Consider the following 26,750-nt stretch of genomic DNA (forward strand, 5'->3'; position numbering starts at 1 on the left):
AAAAGCCCTTAAGTGCCCACAGTTTCCTGTGATTTGTCCTTTCATTGACTTTATGAACCAACCAGAAGTCCTTTGAAGATTGCCAATAGGCTGTGGACCACACTTTAAAAATCACTTTTCTCAGCTGTCTTAAAATTATGGCAGAATGCCCAGAAACTGATATTTAACAACCATGTAAATATATCTGCTTGGAATCTTACAAGGAAAAACAACTTCGGGAAGCCAGTTTCTACTTCATTATTTGGCACTGGATAAAAGTTTCACATCCACATTGGAGATCCACATTCAAAGGCAGAGACACTTCAATATTCACATTAATTTATTTACTTAAAAATAACAGCCAAAGAATGCACAGCTGATGTTGATCCCTGGCGGCATTTGGTTTGTTTATGCCCTGTCTTGGCGGTGCCCATTATTATCATGTCTGTATCCTTTGGACATACTTAGAGGAGCCGCAGAGACTACAGCCTAATTATAGAGAAGTAGAAAAGCCTACATTTCTGCCTGCAAATGCCGAAATCGTGTAATGTAAAGTGAACAAAAGTCACAATCGCTCAAGTTTAAAAGCAGTAAGTGAATGAGCAGATACATATCAAGAGATAAAATGATGTAACCTCAGGTGATTTCTACACGTCATTTTAATAATCTTAAATTTTTTTTATTGGAGTGTAACTGACACACAATAAACTTCATAGAATAATTGTATAAGTTTTGACATATGTGTATACTTGTGACATTATTGCTACAGTGAAGGTAATGAATATGTCCTCAATTCCATAAGTTTCTTTGTGCTCTTTTGTAATCTCTCCATGTCCTCCCTGTCCACTGTTCATCATCCCATAACCATTGATTTATCTTCAGTCTACACAATAGTTGATGTTTCCTAAAATTTTGTATAAGTAGAATTATACAACATGTGCTTTTTAATCTGATTTCTTTTATTTGGCAGAGTTATTTCCAAATTCATCCATGTTGGTGTATATATCATCTGTATGCAGTAATAGTATACTTGGATTTCTCTTGCTCAGCCCTTGTGGTGTTCTTGCCACGTAGCTTACCTTTTACATAAATTATAAGACCCACCACAGTATTTTAATTTTTGTTTAAACGATTGCTACAAAGATTTAAATGATAAAGTACGATTTACCTATTTCCATGTTTTTCAACTTGCCCTTGAGTCTTCCTATTTGACCCATAGATGATACAGAAGTCAGTTGTTTAGTTTATTAAGTGTGGGAGATTTTTCTGTAATCTGTCGAGGATTTCTAGTGTTGTTCCATTGGGATTGGATAATACACTTGGCATAATTTCAGTTCTTTTCCATTAGTGGGCCAAGATAGGGTCTACCTTGGTATATATTCCATGGACACTTGAAAAACACGTAATCTAGTCTAGTTGGGTCCAGTGTTCTATAAATACTGATTTGATCTTGTTGGTTGGTATTGAGTTCTTCTGTAATCTTGCTAATTTTTTCTGTAGCTGCTCCATCAATTGTTGAGAGCACACTGTTGAAGTATTCATTTGGGATTTGTCTATTAGAATTTGTTCAGTTTTGCTTCATGTATTTTGCAGCTCTGTTTTTTGATGCATATGTCTTCTTTGTACTTGGTCTCTTTTATCATCACATGTTTTTCCTTGGGGCTGGTGATTTTTTTTCTCTGAAAGGTATTTTATTTGGTATTAAGATAGCCTTTCTTTTTTATTAATGTTTACAAGATATATTTTTAATATTTACTTCTAGCCTGACGTTATATGTGGAATGAGTTTCTTATAGACAGCATAGTTGGTTGATTTTTTTAAAAAATATGCTCTGTCAATTTGTCTCTCAAATAGTAAGTTTAAGCCATTTAAATGTAATGTAATTGCTCATATGTCAGGATTTAAGTCATTTTATATTTTGTTTTTTGTTTTTTCTCTTTTAGCTTCCCATCTAGTCTCTGGGGACACCATGGAGTATAGAGTTGTTACTAGTTGGTCAGGATGAAAAGCCCAGTACCCTTCTTGGCCTTCTCTGATACCACCCAAGAAGGGTGTTATAGTGCCTCACAACATTGGAAGCCTAGGCTTTCTACTGGGCCCTTGCTAGTGTAGATTGGGTGGGTCTATAGTTCTTGTCTGTGATGTCTGGCTGGACTAGAGAGGTAGTTGTCTAAAGTTTTCTTTCTTGCTATGCTGCCCCTTTCATGATCTTTTGGCTAGAAAGAGGAGACTTTTGTTGAAACTTTTTTATTTATTTATTTTTGCACATGTTTGTATTTTGGGCTTGTTGCAACAAATCCAGGATGTATGAGGCAAAATTGTTCCTTGGGTCATAAGTTCTGTAGCTGGTCTGCTTTCTTTTTTACTTTTTTTTTTTTTTTTTTTTAATGATAGTCACACAGAGAGAGAGAGAGAGAGAGAGACATAGGCAGAGGGAGAAGCAGGCTCTATGCACCGAGAGTCCGACGTGGGATTCGATCCCAGGTCTCCAGGACCGTGCCCTGGGCCAAAGGCAGGCACTAAACCGCTGCGCCACCCAGGGATCCTGCTGGCCTGCTTTCTTGTTTTTGCCCTACAGGTTCTTATGTTTGTTTTATGTATACTGTCCAGGTTTGTAGTTGTAGCCAGCAGGAGAAATAGGGAAAAGTCTGCATCTGTTTTGATTGAGTGCTTTTTATTATTATGGGTCATATTTTTCTGCTGCTTTGTCTACCTGGTCATTTTTTATTGGATGTCAGACTTTATTTTCATCTTGTTGGTTGCTGGCTATTTTGTATTCCTGTAGATGTTCTTGAACTTTGTTCTGGGACTCATTTAAGTTATGTGGAAACAGCTTCAGCTGTTTGGATCTTGCTTTTAAGAGATTTTAGGCAGGACCAGAGCAGTGATCAGTCTAGAGCTAATTATCCCCCACTGTTGAAGAAAGACCCTTCTGTGTACCCAGTGCCCCATTAATCTTGATTTTTTTTCCATTCTGACTCATGGGAACAGGCAGCATTCCCAGTCCTGGGTAAATGCTGGGTACTAACCTCTATTACTCTTTGGGTGTTCCTTTCCCTAGCTTTGGGCAGTTCCCTCACATGCATGCATAGAGAGTACTCATTTGAATACTCCAAGGGACCCTCTGTTAAACTTCAAAGTGCCATCTCTATGCACTTTTCTTTTGTCTTATTCTGACTTGCAAACTCCAGCCACCTTGGTCTTTCTGACCTCTCAGCTCTGTATCCATAATTCAGGGATTCTGCTGGGCTCTCCCTTGGTTTTCCCTCTCTGCACTGCAGCCTGGAAATACTCTCAAGGCAATAAGCTATGGGAATTATAGGGCTCATCTTCTGTTTTTCCCCATCTCTGTGGGATCACTGGTTTTCACTGACTAACGTCCTAGTGAAAACTTGTTTTATATATATTTTTTCATTATTTCAGGTGGGAGGGTAAGTCTGGTCCCTGTTACTTCTTTATGGCCAGAAGCTCAATATCTGTTTATGACATCTGCAAAGTGTGTGACTGGAATAAATTATCTCTCATCCTGCCTCTAGCTCTTTTATCTTACAATTCTGTAGTTTGAAGTTCAAGTCGATGGAGTGGATAAAGTCATTGCTCTCACTTCTTATATGTGGAACACTTAATCATAGGACAGACTTTTAAAAACTAACTCTTAAATAGATTTGCTAAGTGCTGGCTACTGTTCTAAGGCCACAGTCCCTTAGCTGCACCCCTTGGGAGCCAATTTTGTATTTTTCTATTTTAAAAAGGTACATGCACCAAATATAACTTTATATCCCAAGTTGAGTCTGAGGCAGCACTCTGTAATCAAATACATTCATATTTCTGTAGCAAAAACATGAATAATAGCACTCAGGATAAATCAGGATTATACATAGCCTAATTTCAGTTTAGATCAAGATTTGCTGCCAACTAAGTTTGTCCTTTTTTTTTTTTTTTTTTAAAACTATTTGGTTTGAGGACTTCAGATGAGGAATTATATACATATACTAACTCATGTAATTCTCAAAATCAACCTTTGAAATAGTATATAAATGAGCATTTTACAAATGAGGGGAATGAAGCATTGGGAATTAAGTAACTTACCCAAGCTCATATAGGGTATGATCCAGGGTTCACATCCAGTATCCTGGCCTCTGAATCTGAGGTCTTATCCATTATACACTACTGCCCCTCCTCAAGGAGCATCCCTCTAGGGCATTCCAGGAAGTCAAGCCCGACTTTCAGTAATCTTCATGGCAAAGGGCTTCTTGGGGACTACACAATCTGAACTATGATGCACTCTCTGTGCCACCATGATCTAAGGATGTGTTTGTACTTGGCTGAGATCCCAGGTGGACTCTTGCCTATGTTACAGAAGCTCTTGCATTTCCTTGAGGTATATATCGGGGTGTTTGGGTGGCTCCTCTGACCTGAACCTGAGACTGATGTCAACTGAGTTGTGTGTCTGGCATGCCAGGTTATCTAGTAGTTGTCTAAGATGGAAGGTAAATGTTTTAGGATGGGTTTTCATGGTATCCATATTTAAAAGTTGGCTTCTGATCATCTCTGCTGAACACCTTGTTTGTTATAACTCACATTCCAGGGTGTCTCAGGCTCCTCTTTAGAAGCTCCTCTTCAAATCAATTTTGCCTGTACAAGTTGTGCCCTGCAAAGAACTTAGGACTATGACAGTAATTGAGTGCCAGAATGGAGTCTGTGTTCCATAGCACAGGTCTTGAGGCTGCCCACCCCCAAAGCGCTGCATTAGGACCACACCTGCGGAGAAGAAAAGGTGTCTTGTTCTAGTACCTGCACAGGTGGCCCATGGGCTACATGGGATCCTGCCCCCAGGGTTTCCTAACCCTGTGTCAGGGACCGAATTGCATCCCTCCAAAGATTCATATATTGAAGTTCCAGCCCTCACTATGACTGCATGTGGAGATAGGGCCTTTGTGATGGTAATTAAGATGAACTGGGGTCATAAAGGTGGGGCCCTTACACCTGAGGATCTGAGGTCTGACCTTGCTCTCCAAGCACAGACAGAAGAAAAGCCATGTGAGGAAACCATAAGAAGGTAGCCATCTACAAACTGGAAAAAAGTTCTCCCCGACATGTAATTTGCTGATGCCTTGGTCATAGACTTTGAGCATCCAGATCTCCATGAAAACAAATGTCTGTTGTTTAAATCACCCACTGTGTGGTATTTTGTTACAATAGCTTGAAGAGAATAATATATCCTCTTACCGTATGGAGGCAAGGTAAAATGACCCTGTATGGGGCTCCCCAAAAATCTGTAGACTAGGTATCTACCATATATAACTGTGGCAAGCTGGGGTAGCTCTTAAAAATTACCCTGACTTAAGCATTAACAAAACCATTAACCATGCAACTCAACACCAAAATAATAATAATAATAATAATAATAATAATAATAATAATAATGATGATGATGATGTAATTAAAGTGAGTAGAAGACTTGAATAGGCTTTTTTTTTTCCCCCAGAGAACATACTGATGGCCAAAAAGCACAAGAAAAGATGTTCAACATCATTCATCAGCAGGGAACTGCAAATTAAAACCATGAGGAGAGAATACCTCACACTTGTTAGAATGACTAAGCCAAAAAACACAATAAGCAACAGGTATTGGTGAGAATGTGGAGAAAAAGGAACCTTCATGCATTGTTGGTGGTAATGCAAACTGGTACAGATGCTGTGGAAAACAATATGGAAGTTCCTCAAAAAACTAAAAATAGAATTACCAGATGATCCAGTAATTTAATTACTGTCTGTTTACCCAAAGAAAATGAAAATACTAATTTGGAAAGATATATGTAGTATGCATGTTTATGTTTATTGCAGCATTACTTACAATAGCCAAGTTATGGAAGAAGCCCAGTGTCCATTCATAGGTGAATGGATAAGGCAGATGTTTATGGATAAACACAAATACAACAATGGAATATTACTCAGCTACAAAAAAAGAAAATCTTGCCATCTGCAACAACATGGATGGATCTAGAGGGTATAATGCTAAGTGAAATGTCAGGGAAAGAGAAATACCACATGATCTCACTCGCATGTGAGATTTAAAAAACAAAATAAATGAACAGACAAAAAAGACAAACAAGAAAACCAGACTCTTAACTATAAAGAACAAACAGATGGTCACCTGATGGAAGGGTGGGAGGAGGGATGAATGAGATAGATGAGGGGGATTAAGAGTACACTTAGCATGATGAACACTAAAAATGTATAGAAGTGTTGAATCACTATATGGTACGCCTGAAACTAATAAAATGCTGTATGTTTGTTATACTGGTCATAAAAATTTACTCTGACTTTTCTTTATTAACATATTTTTTACTAAGGACTTATGCTCAATTTTGTACCTCCTTCTTTTCTTCTAGCTTTCCCAAAAAGCTAGATAAACATCAAGCAGGCTCTTCATGTCCTGTTCCTAAAGGTCTGACTTTTGCACAAAGCTCTAGTATTATGCCTAGTCCACAGGTAATATTGTGCATTATTAGTTACTGAAGAGAGAAATAGAGCAAATGTGGGCACAGCTAAAATTAGTTTACCTTTGGAAGACCACTTGGACTTGCATTTAATATGTTGGAGGGGGCAGACCCCATGGCTTAGCAGTTTAGTGCTGCCTTCAGCCCAGGGCATGATCCTGGAGACTCGGCATCGAGTCCCACGTCGGGCTTCCTGCATGGAGCCTGCTTCTACCCTCTGCCTTGTCTCTGCCTCTCTCTGTGTGTCTCTCATGAATGAATGAATTAATGAATGATTGAATGAATGAATAAATATCTTAAAAAATAATATATTGGAGGGAAAAAGGATCTATACTCATCTTTCAACGTTTTAAATCAGATAATGGGGCATATTGGACTTTTGTCATCATCTCTGCTAGGAAAATACTAGTTTGGACTCAGTTTTGTATTAACTCTTTTGCCTTCACTTTATCTTTATAACTCCCTCTCCTTCCTTAAGTTCTGGTTCTTTTTTTTTTTTTAAGATTTTATTTATTTATTCATGAGAGACACAGAGAAAGAGAAGGAGGCAGAGGGAGAAGTAGGCTCCATGCAGGGAGCAGGATATAGGACTCAATCCCGGGTCTCCAGGATCATGCCCTGGGCTGAAATCGGTGCTAAACTGCTGAGCCACCTGGGCTGCGCGGATCTTTTAAAATTTATTCAGCAAAACTTTATTTCCTTTTGGTTCCTTCTGTCTTTTGGTAGGGGGAAAATATGTTTTTACATAACTAATATTTGGAAAAGGTTAACCCTGTATTGTGTCCCAAAAGAACATCTCACCCTATCATACACGTACTAGGGTTTCCCCCCACGTGTGGGTTTGTATGGGAGGTTAGACCTGTCAGGAATGTTGAACAGTGATGGCATATGAGATATGTTATTGGTGTGAAGCTGTGCCCATCTTTTTCAGGTAGAACTGTGATTCCTACTGTTTATTTTAAAAATCCTCTGGAAGTTTCTTAATAAAAATAGATTTCTGGGCCATTTAGAAGCCTGGCAGATCCAATGAGTTGAAGAGGCTTGTATTTAAAACTCAAATTCGGAGCAGTTGGTTGGCTCATTCAGTTGGGTGCTTGACTTTTGGTTTTGCCTCAGGTCATGATCTGAGGGTTGTAAAATGGGGCCCTGCTTGGGGCTCCATGCTCAGTACAGAGTCTGCTTGAGGTTCTCTCTGTTCCTCTGCCCCTCCCCCTGCTTGGGCGCTCTCTCTCTCTCTCTCTCTCAATCAATCAATCAATCAATCAAAAAAACCCCACAAAACAAAACTCAGGTTCTTAGAAGGCAGGTGTGATTTCTGTACTATTTGTTATAGCATCTTAATACAGGAAGTGATAGTATGCATAGGATAGTTGTGAACAAATTTTTTTGTTTGAATTTCCTTTTATTATACAAAAGATAAAGTGGAACTATTTTTTTGTTTCATGGACGAACAATTTCCTTTGGTTTCAGACTGACTTGTATGGGTCTGCTAACTTCCTCCTGCATAATTAGTGCTGGAAAATATCTTTTACCAGCTTGCCATTATTGACAATGACAAAGAAATTTGCTTTTGAATACTGCATTATCACAGTATGTGGAAGTGATCAGAGGGTGGAGAACAAACCGGTTTCTCTTCCAGATAACAATGCCTTGCCATAACCTTGACATGTACACATTGATTTTATATTAAACCCACGAGTCAGGGGAAAATTAAAGCTCCTGCTATTATCTCCTTGAAAGGGCTGATAACCTTCTGGCAGGAGGTTCAAGCATGCCAAGACCATGCCTGTGTCATCCATCATCTAATGATCAATCCACTAACCAAAATGCCAGCACTTAGACCAAAAATCCCTAACACATTCACCTCTCTGGCTTCCATTTTAATGAGCATTTATTTAGCCTTTGGTTAGAAAACATTTCAGTAAGGTAGAGCTACATGTTTGGATTGTAACCTACACTTTGTGATTTTTCTTTTTATGTACTTTTATGCATCTAAGAATCATATAGGGAGACTGAAAAATCACAATGAATTTCTAAACAAAGACTAAATAAATCAACTTTATGAAATAGAAAAACTGAGTAGCCTCTGATTCATTGACTCACTCACCAAAATGTCCATAGTTCAAAATGGAGTAAAATAGGCAGTTGGGGCTTTCAAATCTAAGCCCAGATATTTTTTGAAAGACAGTATCAGATACATGGTAAAGGGAAAAATAGTTAATATTTTATAGGAACTCACCCAAAACAATTAGCAGTTTTCCACCAATGATTCAAATAGCAAGGTTTTCTTTGAATATCTGTTGGCAAAAGTAGAGCGTGAAGTGTGAAGGATTTCTGGATGGACCACTACATTTTCTACTCAGAGTCTAATAACAATGTCTGAGTAAAAAGGAAGTTAAAAAATACAGATATATAAAAAGACATGTTTATCTCCTCATCCCAGTGTCCAGTATTAACATGTTTGAACAGCATTCCTTTTGTCTCATTTTTGGGGGGACTGGATGCTTCTGTTATAAATGTATATTGAATTATTCTGTAATCCATCCAGAGGCAACCCATTATCAATATGGTAAAAATTTGGGCCAAATGTGTATGTCCTTAGCAGACAGAATGGTTCCACCAAGAGAAACAGAGATAGTCATGCCCTCAAAATGCATTTTAGCTTTCGTGTAGTTCTGAGAGACACTTCTTAAAATAGAATTCTTCTTCGTGGAGTTCTACTTGTCTTTTTTTTTTTTTTTTTTTAACTGATGAGCTTGTTTGTGTCTCTATTGGATGTGCCAGATGGAAAGGTTTTTTCATTAGAGGCAGCTGTTTTAGCAAATTACCTCACTACAGCATAATGACAGAGTTACAACAGACTATTGAAGAAAATCCTTTCTCTTCCCAGTGAGATCATGAAAACTAGAAACAATTTCAATGAGATTTTTGATTTACTTTGGAAATGGTTCAGTTGGACTCAGGAGTGATAAGATGAGGTATTTTTTTGTTCATATTTCATTCAATATTTAGGTATATCAGTGTAAATATAAGATATAGATTTACAATTTGATTTCTTTTTCAGCTAATGGATTCATTATCTTTGGCAGATGATCTCATTAGTTCCTTAAGTATGAATGATTCTACTGGGGGAGATTTCTCCCTTTACAATATCCCATTTAAAATACATGTATGCCTTACACATGATCAGAGATCTCCCTTTTGCACTGGAGCCTCCCGGTTATAGTGTTACTCTTGAGATTCTTCTAAAGAAGAGATCTCCCATGTAGAATTTTTTTTTGCCTAGAAAAATCCCTTTGGTTCTTCAGATAAAATTTGCACAATAGGATGTGACATTTGTGTGGAATATCCACTGTGGCACGTAGGTTTTTCACAAGATGTGGAAATAGTATTTATAGGTATATACTAGATATTAGAATTTGTGAAGTGTATGTTATCATTTGAGTGTCATAATTATTGTCATTTCACAGAGGTACAAATGTCAAGTTCGTTTCTGTTGGGTGACTTGTTATGCCAAAGATGTTGTTAAGTGGTAAAGCCACTCTAGGTAATGTTCGACATTGGTCAATATCTGCTTCTGTCTGGAGGCATTCAGTTTGGATCCTATCAGGAAATATTTACCTGAGGTGTGAAGATATTTTTAAAAATATTACCAACATGTATATGCATTTTTAATTAGTTTCAGATGCCATTATGTGAAGTTGGAGAGTCTCTTAGTATGTGTGTAAATTTTCATGATTTTGCTCTGTTTTGTTTATAATAACATCATATGGGTATCTGTGACCGATACCACATTTATTTTATTTCTTTAAAATATCACCTAGTTTGGTGGAAGAGTTGACACCTGGGTGATAAAGTGAATGTCATGCACAGCAGAGTTTTTTCCAGATGGCCTTTAGTGCTGAAACTTGGCCATGAGTTTTACATATTGTCATCCAGGGTTCATTATTGTTCCTGTAAGCTCAATTATTATTCTAATAATTTAGTCTCCAACTCTAATTACTTTCTTTGATGACATTTAGTAGAACTAAATTTTATAAGTCTTTGTGAGAAGTCAAGTTTATATGATACTCTGCATCTATAGAAGTTTGCTTCTTAATATGTTTCTCATCAGAGTGGTCTTACCTCGTGCACATGTGCACATATGCACACACACAAATAAATATTTGTAATGGCCAGAAGATTAGTACCTGAGGGTTTTAAAATTTTATTATCCTTTGACTCCTTCTTAATGGACCCTAATCTTTTGGGCTGCTATCCAAAGAAATGAAGAGTTTCCAAAGAAATCTCTGGAAAGTGCGGAAACCCTGTGATGCGCAGGCTACCAGCGCATCAGGAGGGAGCACTGGCCCACTAAATCTGAAGAAGCAAAGGAGATGAAGCCGAATCAAATGAATCTTCCTTGGGGAAAAATGACTCCCTGCAGATCAGGACAAACTACCTGGGGAAATTCTCATTTACTCCTGAATGACCATTATTGCTATGTCCCTCTTCTCATGTTTTCACATTTACTTGAAATATAAGAGAGCTGTGAGAGCCCACAATACCATATCAAGAGCCATCCTTGGGGTCATGGTGACCAGAGACAAAGGGGGAAAGATGGCTTCCAGACTCAGTGGTCACCAAGGATAAAGGAAGGAAGGGCTCTACTCCACCAGTACATTCTACTGCTGGGACTATGAGCAGTTTAAGGGGCCTCCATATTCATTCACAACTTCAAGTGTCTAAGGAAATCTTCACCATGCAAGATAGATGCACATCTATCGCACCACATACTTCATGCTTTCCTGTTATGATCATTCAGAAAGCACAGGGTCTCCTCTCTTGATTCCAAATTTCTTCGAAGTGTCTTGCATGTGAATCACATACCTGGAGGCACTCCTCTGAAGATTGTTTGCTGTGTTTGGTTCTGGGTGTCATATTGAGACACAAATTAGCAAAGCTAGAAGGGTAAAATATCTGATAGGGTGGCCAACTTAGGAGTTCACAAAGATAGGAGACAACAGGGCCCTTAAAAAGAGTCAAAGTGTGGCTGAAGTTGACTTCTATCTTATACAGAATGAACATCTACTAGTTCAGTTTTTGCTTATTTAATAACAAAATTATTCACAGCAATTATCTGAGTCCTTAATCAAATTTAGTCTGCTCTTGAATACTTAGAAGAGATTCTTCCTGAATAATGCATGGTTTCTCGCATCTTTTTTTTTTTTTTTCTGAGAGACTTCAATGCATCCAAACTTCTTTTTTCCTTTTGCTTGTTCATTTTAGTTTAATATGTGGTTTCCTCAGATTGTTTTCTATAGTAGTCCACTATCTTCCTTAATTTTTTAATTTTGTCATCGACAGATTCAACTGCTTTTCATCTGTCTTCCTGGTTGTTAATAAATAAACCAGAGGATCATGGTCCTGGTATTGATGGATCCCAAGGGAGTTTTCCTATTAATCACTTCAGTCTTCAGGTTACCCATCTCTTCTTATTCTGTGTTCTCCCATTAACTACAGGTCATTCTGTGTACAGGTTTTAAATAGTCACACCACAATAGTTGATTAGTATTGTTATTAGTTATTAGTATATGTTGTTATTACCCATCAACAACTTTCCAGCACTTCCACAGTTTTTAGGGGTCTTAAAGTGGGAACCATGCCTACAGTGTATAATGTGGGGGTTGGACTGATGACTTCATTACTCTAACATTCGATGATCTTTGTCCCAAGTAGAAACCAAACAAGTGCCAGTGTCTGTCACAGAGAAGAATAATTAGCACATCCATTAACTTGGGCCCCATTAACATCTAGAGTTAACTCTATTGGTAGATTTCAACTGAGCTCTTCTGTCTATAAGTGACTGTTGGCAAATGATAGTATATTTGGTTTGACATACGTCATACACACTGAGGGCGAATCCACAGTCGGCTTTCACAGAACTCCTGACAAAAGGCTGAAGGTTGTAAGCTAATGGATTAAAAATACGTATGCATGTTACTGACAGAAGAGCATGGAATTAAAGCATTTGTCATTGTTACCTTTGATAAGTCAAAATGTGGGACTTATGTGTAATACTTATTAACAGTGTTTATTAAAGTGGTTCACTTTGTCAGTTTTTAAGAAGCCATGCACCCTAGTGTTAGTAACACAAATCTACAGACTGGCCAAATGTATATATTAATAAAAAAGATGTTAAATCATTTTTCCCTTATCAATTCCAGAGAGAATATATACATTTCTGCCATCACATGAAATTATGTCATCACTGGAAAACACAGTTGGGTTCCTATCATGGCAATGCTGTGTGTTTCTCTGCAGAGAGGCTCCTGCTTGCCGAGTCCTTGCGTGATAAGAGATGCAAGTCACAAACTCTGTCACCCTGGCCAAGAAACAAAGGGTCTCTTGGCACCACATCCTCAAGCAGATGCCAGAAACTGCCAATTTCAAAGTCCCTCTTGCCTTCCTTTCTGAAGGATAGTGTCCCTTAAAGGAAGATCCCTGCCTTGTGTGTGTTTGTAGCTCTGACCTATTTATAGTCTTCAGATTATTCTAGCTACTAAAATCAGTTTTGGTAGTTATGAGGAGTAATAAAGCACTGCCTCTTTTCTCACCTGCTTGTTTTGGGACAGTTGGCCCCGGGACTTACAGTGGCACTGCCGTAAAGACAGGAGTGTTTGCTCTTATGTTAATAATGAGAAGAAGAGGAAACCTCAGCCACAAAGTATTGTTTCTCCTTTTACTTAAATCAGAGGACAGTGGCTTAGAAAGGCTTAATTACTTGTCCAAAGTCTGTAAGTTAGCCCTCCATGGAGCTGGGCCTGGAACTCCAGCTGGTCTGATTTTAAGTCTAGGTATGTGACACTTGGCTAAATTGTGTGTGGGCTTTTTAGAGAAAATCCCTATGAGAATAGAGGAGTTACAACTAGTAATAGTCCAAGTAATATTATAACAAGTAATGATTTCCTTCCTTTTTAAAAGTATCATTAGAAAAAGAAATTATATTTCACAGAAACTGTTCTCAGATGTATGACATATCATCATTGAATGGAGACTTATCAGGGTCACCCCCAGGGAAAGCATCACACCCATGGTGGGGAAACCTGGGCACTTTCTTTTTAAGATTTTATTTATTCATTCATGAGAGTCACAGAGAGAGATGCAGAGACACAGGCAGAAGGAGAAGCAGGCTCCATGCAGAGAGCCTGATGTGGGGCTCGATCCCAAGACTCCAGGATCATGACCTGAGCTGAGGCAGATACTCAGCTACTGAGCCACCCAGGTAGTCCAGGAACCTAGGCTTTGAAGCAGAGCTTTCTGACTTCCCAGTAGTGTGACCCTGAGCAGGGATTTAACCTCCTGGAACCTCAGCTGACTTATCTGTGGAAACTGGAAACACCACCAGCCACTTTGCCACGCTCTTCTGATGAGGTAGTGGGGTGATAAATGTCAAGCACCCAGACGAAAATAACAATGACCTTGCATTATTTTAAGTCTGAGCTACAGTGGCTGTTTCCATTTGCCTTCTGGATCCTTTTGTTCTTAGAAGGTGATACAAAAGATAGATTTAAGTGTTCTGGTAGCAGGTCTGGGGAGATTGAAATATACAGTGGGATGGCTGCTTGTGAACTGAGTTGTGTAGCACTTAGCAGAAAAGGGGGGGAACCCACCACAGCCTCCGCCACCACTTCAGCCTGGATAGTCTGCTCTGCTCAGAACCAGCTGAGGGATTCATTCCAGATGTTTGGGGTGTCCAAGTCCTCAGCACATTTACTCCAGGACCCTCAGAAATGAGGGTCTGGCAGAAATGAGTCTATGCTGGTGTGAGGGATAGGGGATGGGGAGGACCCGATCAGAGGCTTCACAGCAATCCAGCTCAGGTTTGTGACACTCTTCTGGGTTTACAAGGTCAGGCACAGCTTGTCTTACTACCCACAGAGGGGGACGCTGGTCACAGATCACCCTAATAGCCCAGAAAGTATATCACAGTGGGGCAGCATGGGGTCCAGTCTCAGCATTTCTGTGATCTAGCTGTGTGATCTGGATACGGACCAGTGCCTTACCCATTCTTCTCTGTAAAATGGGTAGAGTGAAACCCACATCACTGTGTTGTGAAGGGAGCATGAAAGCCCTGTAAACTCAAAGTTGCTGTAATAATGTACCCTCTCCATCCTTCTTGCTCCACCTGGTCCCCTGAATAGGTTGTGAGGTAGTAAACTGTCATTATTACAATTTCATCAGCTATTTTGCAGGGTGAGAAATAAGAGGAAGGAAAATTGAAGATTCAGCAGTTGCTCATACTTACGTGGCATGTTAATACAGGGGTGCTTCACCTGCAGCCCATTTTCTGAATCTGGAGGTGTGGTGTGTGCTCTTGTCAGAGCAGGGAGATCTTCTTGATGCTGACCTTGCACACTTGGTCATCTGGCACACTCCATGCACACTTTCCCAGTGCATTTTGTTGCTGTGTGCTGCTAATGGAAGTCGTTCCCTTCCACGGACATCTGGGAGCTCTCGCCCTGGAGCCCTATACAGTCAGCTCCCTCATGGCTCCTGTAAATAGTGGTCAGCCTGGAATAATCGCCAGACCTGGACCTTCTCTTCAATGGTACTGTTTCCTCTAGTTACCTTCTGTTCCCCATCAGTCACACATTGCACAAAATTCGAGTTTACCCACATGTGAGACCCTGGTTAGCTCAGTCCAATGCCTTTTGCACTAAGCTCTCTCTATTCCTTCACCACACCCACACCTTCTTTGTGTAGGCGTGTGTTCATTTAATTAACAAATTTCCCAAAAAAAAAAAAAAAACAAATTTCCCTTTTTAGAGCAGTTTTAGGTTCACAGCAAAATTCAGAAATGGCAGAGTGTGCCCATATACCCTTTGTCCTCACATATCACCTTGTTTTCCAAAGCTAACACTTTCCTAATGGGCTCATTGACCATAAGATGTTCCCTCTCAATGGAACCACCGTGGCACAATGCAATAAAGAATCCATAGCAATAGCTGTTGTACTGTACATTACTATTCCAATCATATATTTTATTGGAAGCCATCTACCCCTTAAAGCTGGCATTTCATTTGCCTCCTTCGCCTGATAGAAACCCTGCTGCTGTGACAACGGGTAGTAGTAAAGCTAATGGTCTTTTCTCAATTCCTTCGTAGACTCAGAGCACAACAAAAGTGCAAGAGAGAGAGAAAAATCACACAGTCATTTCCAACCATTTGTGTTAAAACACAAAGAAAACAAGGCATATTCAAAAATGGTGTGCCGGGCAGCTTCCATTAATATTTATTTTGGCATTAATATTGATAAGGAAGTACTTTGTAGCTGGGCTTTGTTGCCTCCCCCAATGTCCTCAAGCTCCCTGTTCTTCAAGCTGGTGGCCATTAGCTTGTGTCTTCCTCTGTACCCAGAGCCTCCAAGAGGCTTGGCGGGCCTCCAGCTCACTTACGCTTAAATGGACACTCAAGCTCCGTCGGACACACAGCTAAATAGAGGCCAATAATTCAATACAGTATGACTGTACTGGGGCTGCTAGTAAATCCATCAAGCAGTAAATATCATCTGAAGCCAATGCAAGCTTTTATCTTTCCAATTTTTTTGTATGTCTGAGCGAAGCCCAGGCATTCAGCGAATCATGTAATTTATTCTGCAGTGCTGAGCCTGGGCTGTCTCAGACATCATATTGACTTTTTTTTTTTTTCCATCTGTCAGGGGCAGTCAGCAGCTCCGCTATTGTGAGAGCGCATCACATTACATGTATTTATTTATTTATTTCTGCTGCTGCTTTGTAGCATGATTGGGCAAGAACGCATTATCTCAGATCAACGAATACTAAGAAAAGCATCTGAACATCATTACGACAGCATGTTAAACATTTGTCCTACCCAGTTTGTTAAATCAGCAAATGTATTTCCAGCAAATGCTTGTAATTGTTCATAAAGGGCTCCCTACTGCAGGATTTTATTAAGCTGAAAATATGGCCTGTTATTTTCTTCAGCTCTTTAGGTCAGCAGTGAGGCCAATATATTGTAAATAACGCTGAGCAGCTGTTGTATTGACTTGCTCTGTATCTGTGTGTGTGTGTGTGTACATGCATGCACGCACATGCACACACACATCCCCAGCTGTGCCTCTGAATGTTGCATACATATTTTGTGCACATGTGTAGGTCAGTATGATGTAAAGTACTGCGTATTTACTTGGCAAGTTTAATTGAATGATTAGGTTATGGTTCATAATGGTTAGAAAATATCTTGTCTCCTAATGAACCAATATTTGGCCTAAAAACAGAGTTCTTCTGGTTGCTGTGGCTGTATTACTGAAAATTTAAGAAGTATAGGCCCTAAGTTTGAATGTTAGTTAGAACTCTCTTGGTCTTCCTTCTGTGAAATGTACCTAACTGAAAAGAAAAGCCAGAGGAAGATGGATGACCCAAAAGTGCTTGCTTCACAGTGGGATTTGAGACTGCTGAGGACACATGTAGGCTAGTGGTCCATAGAAGGACTGGATGATGACATCCCATGTACAGCCTGCTTCCCCCTGAAGGTATCCAAAGCCACCAGCTCTTTCTTGAAAGTCAGCTGTTCTCCTCCTAGGATTCAGCTTGACTCTGAGTTAATTAAATTTTGGTTTGATTAGTGTTCTATTCTGGAAGCACACATTACAGAAGAGTCTTTTAAAACTTAGTTTCTTGGTCCTCTCTAAGTAAATAAATATGTGCTATAGGTTTACTTCTTCTAAGATGACTGGGTGGCTCAGTTGGTTGAGCATCTGACTCTTGATTTCAGCTCAAGTCATGATCTCAGGGTCATGAGATTGAGCCCTGCACCAGGCTCCTTGCTCAGCAGGGATTCTGCTTGAGATTTTCTTTCCCTCTCCTTCTGCCTCTCCCCCACCATATGCATATGCATTCATTCTCTCTCTCTCTCTCTCTCTCTCTCTCTCTCTCACATATAAATAAATAAATCTTAAGGGGCACCTAGGTAGCTCAGTCAGTTAAGTGTCTGCCTTTGGCTCAGACCATGATCCGGGGGTCCTGAGATCAAGCCTCTCATCAGGCTCCCTACTCAGTAGGGAGCTTGCTTCTTCCTCTCCCTCTGCTGCTCCCCCTGCTTGTGCACTATGATATTCTCTCTCTCTCTGTCAAATAAATAAATAAAATCTTAATAAAAATAAGTTTACTTCCTCCAAATATCAATGCAGAATATACAAGTGGAGCAGAGCCGTAGAATCAGCTGTGTTGTTGGCCCAACTCATCTTAAAAAAATAACGCTTAAAGCAAAAAGAACAGACCTTTTTGTATATGACTGTAAGTGAGACGATTCATATTTTTGAAAGTGGCAAAATCACCATTGTCTCAAGAACCCAGTTCCTTTTTTATGTATGATCAGATGTTTTAAAAAAAATAACATCCCATTCCTTTGGAAGGCTATGCATTCTTTGAAAAAATACTTGTGGGTTGTACTTGGAGAAAACATCTCCCTGTGGACTGATGGTGAAAAATGACTCTGGATTTCATACTCCATTATTACTGTCACTACCTCAGAAAATACCAAATGGGTTTCTACTGCCATATCAGACCAGGAGAATCTGGGTAAACGTGAGTCCTATCCTGAGATCGGATGAAGTGCTCAGATTCTTCTGTATAGAGTTAAATACATCCTTCTCCGCCACATGGCGGAGAGCATCGGTGCATATGTTCAGTTCCCCTTTATTAACCTCCAGTTAGAAAGTCCTGCACAGTACATGATGCTTTTAGTATTCCAAAGAGCAGCCACACTGTCTCTCTAAAGAAACACATTAAAAGGCAACTCGCTGAGCCATTTTCTAACACCTGAGAGCAATTAATGTAAGCAGAGACAGGAAACATCATCAATTATTTAAAATAAAATGAATATGTAATGCCGACCTTCTCCAACTGCCATCACTTTTATACTTACACCTGAGTAAACTCAGGGGAACACAAAACCCACAAGGCACTTCACATTGTAGTCTGCAGCGAGGTGGGTGCTGGTTGCTTGCAGGGAGAGTGCCTAGTGGGCTGCATTTACCCCAGGGATGGTGGTGCAGAAGCCCTACACACCTGATGAGGGCGGGCCCTCCCACTCCACAACTGCTTGGCCACCTGGGACCAATGGCTTCATGTATGAACTTGCCATGCCCGTCAGCCTTCCCACCTAGTTTCACTTATTTCTGAATCCTTTATTTTATATTTCTACCGACTAAAGGGGAAGGGCTCACATTTCTGTTAGTACGTATTCCTGAATGTGTCTGTGTATGTATGTGTATACAGATATTCTATTATATCTCTTTATTTGCTCATATAAAATCATTAGCCCTTTCCTTTTCTGTTTTGCATCAAGTCTTGTCTACCCTGGAAAAATAGAAGAAGTGGTAAATATGGGTCATGCTTATTTGGGAAACCCAGAGAGATGTGTTTATATAGCTGCAGTAGTGAGTTGCTGGAATTAAATGAATCATCTGCTTTCTGAACAGAGGGTCTTTCTACAAATAGGAGAGCCCAGACATTCTCTCAGGGTAGTGTCACCGACTAGGGATAGAGGAGGGTACATCCAGGGGACATGGAGTTTATTACCTAACATAATTGCTGTGCATGACACATGGCATGAGCCAGGATTTGGCACGGTAATGGTCAAATATTTTCAGAACTAAAGCCTATTAGACAAAAAGTCCTTTGTGACTGTTCAGGCTAAACAAGGCTTGAAGTTCTGGTGTCTATTTTTCCCCTGACTTGTATTAGTGATTCCAAGAAAACACACAGAGGGCCTCCTGCAGGATGACCCAAGCTTCTGACTCAGGCATCATCTTATGATCCTCATACAGGTATTCTGAGACTTGGTCATGGTGGTGAGTTGCAATCATGACTTCAGAGGCAAAGTTGATTTCTACTTTCTGGGACAAGATTCATCAGAGTGATTCCTTGGGCTGTTATTAAGAATCTTTCTGACTTGCTATTATAAGGCTTTAATTTTTTTAAATTATTTATTTTTTTTAGGAATGGTCATTCACATTGGCACAAAGCCTAATCACAGAGTTTCAACTGAGAAGCTTAAGAAGAGGGATTCCTGGGTGGTGCAGTGGTTTGGCGCCTGTCTTTGGCCCAGGGCGCGATCCTGAAGACCCGGGATCGAATCCCACGTCAGGCTCCCGGTGCATGGAGCCTGCTTCTCCCTCTGCCTGTGTCTCTGCCTCTCTCTCGCCCTCTCTCTCTGTGACTATCATAAGTAAATAAAATTTTTAAAAAAATATTTTAAAAAAAGAAGCTTAAGAAGAGGGGGAACCATTTGCTAATGCTGATTATAGATAAACAACAATAAGTTTTTTAATGCTATCTTTATAATCCTGTGGCCCAACTGTTTCATCTCACATAGTATTGTCTGTCTTAAACTTTAATGTGATTAAATGGCTTTGGGGGGAGAGCTGCCATGAAGAATGTTTTATTGCTCGCTTTCCTTATCACCATCATATCAGAGGTCACCTCTCCCACAAAGAAAGGATGCTAGGTTTTAGAAATCCATCCTAAGGAGTGGGGCTGGTAATAAGTAAACAAAATTCACAGACAGTGCAAAATTATCTCTTTACCCAGAAATTCCTGACTAATTAGTTATCTGTGCAAACAAGGAGACAGGGATGTTCATCACTCCTGTGTCATGAATTCCCATGGCCGCAGGTGGAAACATGGCTTCAGGGCAAATGGTAGACTCTTGAATATCATAAATCTGGTTATTTCAGTGATCTATATGTGGCAGTGTTACTATCTGGTATAAGTAGTTAAATAAACCCCAAAACTCGAGGTTATTATAGTAGGGGAATAAATAGAAAAGGAAATGTTTAAATATATTGGAAACAGCGTGTTAGAAAGTTCACCATTCTGGGATATTGGAGAGTTGTATTCAGGGTAAACAATCAGAAAGCTAGTATCCCTACCTAAAAGCCAGAATTGAATATAAAATATCTTACAGATCCTGTGTCACACAGAGCTCCAGGAGGTATCACACTACAGAGGGGGATATTTCACAGGCATGGAGTCTTCATGAGAACTTTAAGGGGCATAAAGGAACACTCAGCTTCTTCACAGCTATCATGGCAGAAGTCTGTGCAGGAACATTATTTAAAAGCACAGTCCCCAAGACTGTGGACTTGAGTCCATTTAAAGCAACTGTACCTGGAGAGACTGGGAATTATTTGTCATCCAGGTGTTTGCAATGCAGAGCAGGAACACAGAAGGCAGTTAGATGGTGTGGACCAAAGTTCTCATGATTAGTAAGATGAATACGGTGAAGGAAGGAGACATTGTCCACCATCAAAGCAGGAAGAGTCTTTTCCCTAATGAGAAGGTGTTACCAAAAGTCTATTGCCACCAGAGGAGATACTTAGCTTGGTTTTAATATCAGGGTGAGTGAGACTGGGCAGTGGGGAAATGGAGTGATGGGGCTTTTGGGGCTGGGGGCTGGTATCATTTGCTTAACATTTATGGAGGAGACAGCACATTAAAAGGAGACACCATCCTTTGTACTGCCTTAGATTTGAGCTTTCAGTGGTATATTTCATTGTTTCAGGTCATAATTTTTTTTTGTCACAATCTTAACATCACATCTGTATATTTGTGTTGTTATTTTTTCAAATGCTGTTATGTTTGGAAAAGGTGTCCCAGCCCCTCTAGCTATCCATCTGTTTAAGAAGTTATGTCCCTGAAGAGTATTCCAGTTGGCAAAGTCATCTTGGCAAGATCAAGGTCAATACGCTATGCTACTTCCCTCCAGTTTTAGTTCCAAAACTAAACAGCTTTAGAGTTCCGTCAATCTTCTTTGCTTTTGCATCCTTCAGTGATTCAGGAGCCATGGCACTATTCTTTAATCACATCTCCCTCACGCTTTATATACTACGTGGGCCAAAACACTTCTAATGTTTTGCAAATATGACAACAAATTGCACCTCGAAAATTTTTGGTATAAAATATAAAAGTACATGATCTCAAAACCACCAGTAGTAATGCTTTTAGTGGGTGGAAGATTACTGTCCACCATTGGTAACTGTGCCTATACTCTGCCGTATACTGAGCCATATGCACTGTATCCTATGTTCATGCTTATATTAATTGTCTCTTTAACAGATGTAGTTAGCTGTCTTCTCAAGATAGAATTTAACCACTATTAATTAGTGATGCTGTCTTTATAAAGTTCTCAGTTGGAGGTTCCTTCTGGGTACTGCTATAGATTTGCAAGATCCATCCTTTTGTGGAAGTATTCCGAGACAGGGAAGAGCACGTGTGGAAAAACTGTGGAGGGAAGTAGCATGGTTTATTGAAAGGAAGCCAAAGTGAAATAAGAGTTGCAGATAGAGTGCAGACAGGTTAGGCCTGAGCGGTAGGCAATGTTGAGATCCTACAAAGTCCAAACCAAACTTTTAATAGTAATGGGAGAGTATTGAAAGAATTTCAGCCTAGGCTGGGAAGGAGGCACATATTTTGTTAGGAGTTACTCATGGACTGATGGAGAGGAAGGAGAGAGTAATCTCAGGCAAGAGTGCTCAGACTTTTGGTTGATTAGCTATATGTGTGGTGTCTTTATGGGATACAAGAGAAAACCATAAGTAGGCTTTCAAAGAAAGTCCTAACTTTGATTTTTGAGTGTGGATGTATCCAAGTGGAGATGCCAAGGGGGCAGTTGGAAAATACCGAAGCCTCGCAGTCCCAATAACAGAGCTAAATACATCATGTAGCCTGCTGGACTAATAAAGAAAAATTTTCCAGCAGCCAAAAGCCTTAATATTTGACCAGTAATTTAGAGGATTTCAAAAGCATATCAGCTCTCCTTTCACATAGATCTTTGAAAATTTGCTAATGTATGGGTCCTTCATTTCCTTCTCTCCTGAGTTTTGATCAGATTCCTGTTCTCAACTTGAGTTTCTCAGTTTCATGAGAACTCACAGAGAAATTCAGTTTCTCTGTCTTTTCTTGTTGACCTCAAGCATTTTTCAGAGGTGGTAATGATTTTACCTAATGGAAGAGAGCTGGTCATTTTGAAGAACCTAAGGTATGATAGTTGTAGAAATTTTGACTGGTGGCAATGTCCCTTAATTTAAAGTGAGATTTAAATTCTACATCTAGTCTGATTTTCCTAGCAAGAAGCAAATTATGTCCAAAGGGACATAAAATTTTAAATCAACTATAAATGGGTGGTAATTCTTGGTGTGGCATTGCTAAAATTGCCTATTGAAAGAGACTAGCATGGAAGGGAAGACTCTTAGAGTTTACTACCAACTTTTAACTCTTACTATTGAAATGTATTGGTCATTGCATGGGTTTGACACATTTCCTTGTTGAATTTTTACATTTGTTCTTTTTATTGGCACCACGTGATGCCAACTTAATGGACTTATATTTTATGAAAATTATCAAATTGCTTATGTATTTTATTGTATTTTTTATACTTTGGTCTCCCATATCAGGGAATAAGAGGAAGTGTACAGATGCCACAGCTGCCATTACATTTTTTTTAAATAGGAATTCAGACAGTAGTTATAGGCTAGGATCCTGTTTTATACATATATCAACTACTAGCAAATTGAAGAATTGACTGCAAAAATGTATCTTTTTTCCTCTCTGCCAAAACCTTCCTTTGAAAAACAGACACAGAGAGCATGGATAACATGAAAATTGGATCCATTACAGGATAATCAAGAGGTGACTGTATAAGCAACTATTAAGAATTTTATACATCTTTACTCTTCAAAACTTAGTCTTTGAGCTTTTCAATGCAACACATACAGGAAGGTGAATGCTCCTATGGAAATCCGATAAACTACTTTTTGTAGGAACAAATAGGAAAAGCCTCCTTGGTCACAAGAAGCTGACCATGCATGGAGGCCAGAGGCAGCAAAAGAACCATTGCTGTGAGAGTACTTTAGTGATCACCTCTATATAAAGTGAATCCAGTCTATGATACAAGTGTTATTGGATTTTAGAACTGAGTCTGCTAAAATCTAAATGCATTGGGTTCTTATACAGCCATTTCTGCACTTGTATTTTTGTCACATAATGACGTTTTGTTCAAAAGATCTCAAACCTCAGCCTAGATGTTATCTAGTTCACATCCTGGAATATCGAGGTTATTTGGAACATTCTAATGGGCTCATGGACGTTGTAGACTACCTTAACTGCCCTTCTTCACCCTTGTGTCTGATCACCTTAGTCCCCAAACATTTGTGCAGCTGGTAGTTGTTGGATCGACACTTTATGTCCCTTTCTAGCCACGTTCAGGGCCTTTTTCGTTGATATGAATTTCCATCTTAGAAGATCATTTATGTTTTTAGGATTACTGGCCCAGATAACCAGAGTCCCCATCTTTATTGATTACTTAATCTAGCTTGGAGTTTTCATTTTAAATTCTATCTGGCTTCATTCTTTCCATATTGCCTCAATTTTCTCTCTAACCCAAATATTACCGTGCTACTCAAAAATTTTAATCAGCATCTCAACTTGGGAAAAGAAAAGGAAAAAGTCCTTGGCATGCCATTCTAGGTCCTTCACTTGGAAATTCCAAAGTACTTGGAAAGTTTCTGACACTCTTGACTTGAGGAACCTTTGTGGAAAAAACTATCCTGGGTTCTTCCCAGTTCTTAAAATAAGGCCCTTAGCTGTACATCCCTTCATTGTCAGCTCTCTGCCTGGAGTGTTCTGCTCCTTTCCTAAAGCAAAACTCTGCTTATTCTTCCAGGTTCACGGCAAATTCAGAGTCTTTCTGACCCTTTCCTTACTCATCCTACAGAATTAATTTTCCCTATTGTGGTTGAACGCCACTTAGTTCTCACATTCATCCTTCTGGTCCATTACTCATTACAGTCTGAGGTATCTATATTCACTGTGCCATGACTGTCTCTTCCAGTGGAGCGTGTGTTCTTTGGAGACAGGATTGATGTCTTACTCATCTTTGAACCCTCAGCACCTAAAACGGTTCACAAAAAGCAAATGCATTGAATTCATTCAGGCTTCTGGCAGAGTCCTTAGAGACAGGCTGGAGTTGTAGTTTCACTTGTAATAGATGCTGTAGGAGACACTGGAGAATGAATCTTTTGTGAGCTATTTACTCTTATTCTGAGGAAGTTATTTATTGCTAATGTTCAGTATCATCATTGCTAAAATGATTTCAAGATGAAGCTGTTCATGGATTTCCCGATTCTTCTCTAATTCTGTGAGTATGATTGCATTTTTTTTTAGCCCCTGTGTAGGTAAGAGGAGTCACATGTCCAATTCTGGATGGGCATTTGTGAAAAGAAGGGACACACATTGTTTCCTACCCACACCTTTAATTGTTGTTTCTCTTATTTTTGTCACAGTAGCTGGCAGCATTCAGGATGGTGACTGCTTCATAAGTCAGGAACCCTAAGTAATAAAGACAAAACAAAGTTTGTCTGTCTTGGTTGTTTTTAAACCACTGATGTGTAATCCTTGGGTATAATCCTGATAGAGATCCCTTGGTCAAGGAATGGTCTCGTCCCCTCTCATCCTGAATTCCTCCCATTATTAGACTCATCCTGCTTTGTAAGGAATTTCTCTTACACACATGGATATATGTGCTTGGTAGACTTTTCTCCATGTTTTTCCTGGACCACACATATCTGTATCATCTGGTAAAGTTTCAATGCTTCAGATGCCAGGGCTCCAGCTTAATACAAATGAATCTAATTCTTAGGAAGTCTGGCCAAAGAATCTGTATTTTCAATAAGCCCCCTCACTCACTACTATCATAAATTTTATGAGGAACTATGTGTCTCATTGGTTGAGCTGAATTAAAGGAGAATGTCAGCTCTTGGAGGGTAGGGCCTTCTTGATCTCATTCACATCCTATCTCAGCCGCTAGCACAGGACTAGGCACATGGTGGCTGGGTAATTAATACATGATTATTGGATATAGGTGGAAAGAAGACTAATTCCTGTCTCTCCCATCTCAAGGTCATAAATGAGGATAAAATGATATAATGTATGTGAAATCACTGTACAGAAAAGGAATATGTCATCATATGTCAAGAATCTATACAAAGTAATCGCTTAAAAACATTATCTTTGAACCCATGATGGCTTATCTAGAGCTAAAACTCATGAACCAATTACTGTTGGAGAGGGAGGGAAGAGGGAGAGAAAGAGAGACTATTATCTACTGCCTCCCCCCCCCTTTTATAAATGAGAAAAACAAGTTTCAAAATTATCATGGTCAGGATCATGTATAGCTGGTAAGTACTAGATCAGTGCATCTTAAACCCTAGCAGGGACTAGAATCACCTGAAGGGTTTGTTAAAACAGATTGCTGGTAACCATCTCTAGTTTCTAATTAAGTAGGTTTTGGGTTGAGCCTGAGAATTTACACTTTCAATAAGTTCCCCATGTGTTGCTCAGCCTCTTGATCTTGATGATGGTTGAAAACCATTATACAGCAAAATTTGGATTCAAAAATTGTACTTCTGGGCCTCTAGATATTTTCTTATTTTACTACCATTCTTATCCTTCTGAAAATACTCTTTTTTTTCTCCTATACAATAGTCTTTTTCTCTTATATTTTTGATTAGGGATACTAAGTTTCTAGAGAAGCTGGAAAGTCAAAACGAACAACATTTGGACACTTCTTACTATTGTTTTATAGTTGGTAAATGGATTTCTTTCTCATGGAATCCTATAGGTGAACTACCTTGGAAGATTTAAGAATAGAAAAATTTTTGGAATTTGAAAGCTAGAGTCATTTTTGGGAACAAATTCCTGACCAGGATTTTCAGCTATGCTTGTTGCACTTGGTCTGCCAGGGGCATCTGTCCCATTCATATGCTGCCTTACACCTAGATGTCTGTCTTTCCCTCCATGTGTTCTAAGCATGAGAAGGCTCTGTATTCTGTAAGATAAAGGAGATGTTAATAATGTGGGACTAATTTTTACAAAATTTTGAAATTTCACCTGAATCCTAAAACTTGAAATAAAGTAGGATGTATTTCATGTTTTCTCTTTTCCTCAATGAAACAAATAAGGCACTATTAAATGAATAACATCTATATTGACAGGGTTGGAGATAAAAATTCAGGATGACCCTTTTAAATTTAATACTTACCAGCAGGCCTTTGTTGATTGCAAATGTTACCAGACCTAACATTCCAAACAGAGGCTCTAGTCTTCTTTGTGGTCAGTGTCTAAGAGAGTTCAATTTATACATACCTCCTACTGTACATCCATGTTGCACCTGGCCTTGATTGTTTGTAAGCTCTGATGAATTTAGGC

At 39.3% G+C, this 26,750-nt stretch overlaps 1 long non-coding RNA gene across 3 annotated transcripts in view; it reads left to right on the forward strand.

Moving 5' to 3' along the window:
• LOC121494892 overlaps nucleotides 1–20,781 on the forward strand; it is a 207,981-nt gene extending 187,200 nt beyond the window's left edge. For all 3 annotated transcript variants that reach the window (XR_005988921.1, XR_005988923.1, XR_005988922.1), the window contains one exon: nucleotides 19,485–20,781. This is a non-coding gene — a long non-coding RNA (uncharacterized LOC121494892). The remainder of the gene's footprint in view (nucleotides 1–19,484) is intronic.
• Nucleotides 20,782–26,750: the final 5,969 nt, after the last annotated feature.

The sequence above is a fragment of the Vulpes lagopus genome, chromosome 7, assembly GCF_018345385.1.
Source record: "Vulpes lagopus strain Blue_001 chromosome 7, ASM1834538v1, whole genome shotgun sequence".
Taxonomy (NCBI): Eukaryota; Metazoa; Chordata; class Mammalia; order Carnivora; family Canidae; genus Vulpes; species Vulpes lagopus.